The 1,162-nt window shown below is 36.1% G+C and overlaps 1 protein-coding gene across 1 annotated transcript in view; it reads left to right on the top strand.

Moving 5' to 3' along the window:
* The window catches only part of LOC118749220 (cleavage and polyadenylation specificity factor subunit 5), a 590,731-nt gene that overhangs the window by 250,096 nt on the left and 339,473 nt on the right, over positions 1-1,162 (top strand). The window lies entirely within an intron of this gene.

Genomic DNA, 1,162 nt, shown 5'->3' with positions numbered 1-1,162 from the left:
CCCCCCTTCGCCAAATCCTGGCTACGCCACTGATTCAACGTGTATGAATTTTAAAATGAAACTTTGGCTCGTAATATCTATGGAAAGCGTTAATTGTTATAAACAGGACGATATATCAAATTAACGGTTATTAAATTTAGTATCTCACGTTCATAAACAACACAAGGGAACAGTGATTTTGTTGCGTTAACTGTTAACGCTGTTTTTGATACGAGTTTTTTTGTGCTGATTACGAATCCGTAAGTATAAAGTCTCCATCAGCTCCAGAAAAACGAGGTCAAAGTGTCACAAAGTCGCGTTTTTTACAGTATTTTAGAGGGTCTAGCAAAAAAAAAAAACAAAAGGATATAGAACCTTCCACTAAGGCTTTAAATAAAGTTACGACTCTCAGCCACTATCCCTGAAAATACCATTCCTGCACCTTGACCTGATGGTCACTAATAGTCATTTATTGAACAATATAAAAATAGTTTTTGCTGTTAAATAAATAACTATTGGGTTAAGGTTCAGGGGTGGTATTTTAAGAGATTGTAGTAGAAAGTTCCAGTTTAGTTTGAGCCTAAGAGGAAGGGGCTATCCCTTTTGTTAAATTGCGGTGAGTACTCAAACTTCGAACAAAATCAGGTTTTGCTGTTCAATAAATGACTTTACATGACCATCAAGTCAAGGTGCAGGGATGTTACTTTCAGGGATATTAGTCGAGACTTCTAGCTTTAATTTAAGCCTTATATCGCCTTTTGTTTTTTTGCTAGAGCTTCTAAAATATTGCAAAAAACCGAGATTTTTTGACACTTTGACCTCGTTTTTCTCAAAATCTTAAGCTGATGGAAACTCACGGATTCGTAATCAGCACAGAAGAGGCAATCAAAATCAGCTTTAACATTTGGACCAACAAAATTTCTGCCCCATTTCTGTTCCCTTGTATAATTTTTCAATAAGACTACCACCCCTATGCTGTAATCTGTCGTAGATTCGATTCCGCGTTGTCATATCGTAATTTCGAAATTCGTAGGCCATCTTCGAAATTCGTTATGTTGGTATGCCTGAATCCGACGTAGCTGTCATTTTTATGTATTTGTCGGAAATTTTGTACGAATCGCAACTCGTGTCGGAGCGAAACAAATTGTTTTAAAATATCAATAAAATAAAGTGTGTAAACGCA

The sequence above is a fragment of the Rhagoletis pomonella genome, unplaced genomic scaffold (assembly GCF_013731165.1).
Source record: "Rhagoletis pomonella isolate Grant_MI unplaced genomic scaffold, Rhpom_1.0 Rhpom_scaffold_00014, whole genome shotgun sequence".
NCBI lineage: Eukaryota > Metazoa > Arthropoda > Insecta > Diptera > Tephritidae > Rhagoletis > Rhagoletis pomonella.
The sequence above is the reverse complement of the archived record's forward strand: the minus strand, read 5'-3'. Positions and strand labels throughout refer to the sequence as shown.